The sequence below is a fragment of the Nelumbo nucifera genome, chromosome 1 (genome assembly GCF_055504915.1).
Source record: "Nelumbo nucifera cultivar China Antique chromosome 1, China Antique-T2T, whole genome shotgun sequence".
NCBI lineage: Eukaryota > Viridiplantae > Streptophyta > Magnoliopsida > Proteales > Nelumbonaceae > Nelumbo > Nelumbo nucifera.
Window position 1 is genome coordinate 136465891 of NC_142649.1, and position 493 is coordinate 136466383.

A 493-nucleotide genomic window follows, 5' to 3' on the forward strand; every position below is an offset into this window, starting at 1 on the left:
AGACTCAAATTATTTCCTTTCTCTTTCAAGGAAAGGACGATGAATCATTATATGAGACATGGGAGCGCTACAAGGAATTATTGAGGAAGGTCCCTCATCATGGACTTCCCGTTTGGCTCCAGGTTCAGACACTCTACAATGGATTGACTGAAGCAAACAAGACCATCATGGACACTGCAGCTGGAGGGTCCATTAACAACAAGACACCTGAAGTTGCTCATGCACTTATTGAAGAAATGGCTACAAATAACTATCAGATGCATTCAAGAGAGCCCAAGTTAGGAAGCAACCCGATATTCATAGTGTAGACACTTATACAACACTATCTACACAAATCGGAGCCCTCAACAAGAAGATCGATGACATGCAGCTGGCAGCCATGCACGTTCAAGCAATAGCATGTGAATGGTGTGGGGGAGGTCATATCAGTACCGAATGCCAAGTTGGAAATCAATTCATGCAGTCCTCTGAGCAAGTGGATTTCATAGGGAAT

The 493-nt window shown here is 43.6% G+C and overlaps 1 non-coding gene across 1 annotated transcript; it reads right to left on the minus strand.

Annotated features, from left to right (window-relative positions):
• On the minus strand, positions 1-106 carry LOC148803871 (small nucleolar RNA R71). The gene has a single exon (XR_016081717.1). It is a non-coding gene; the product is annotated as a small nucleolar RNA R71 (small nucleolar RNA).
• Positions 107-493: the final 387 nt, after the last annotated feature.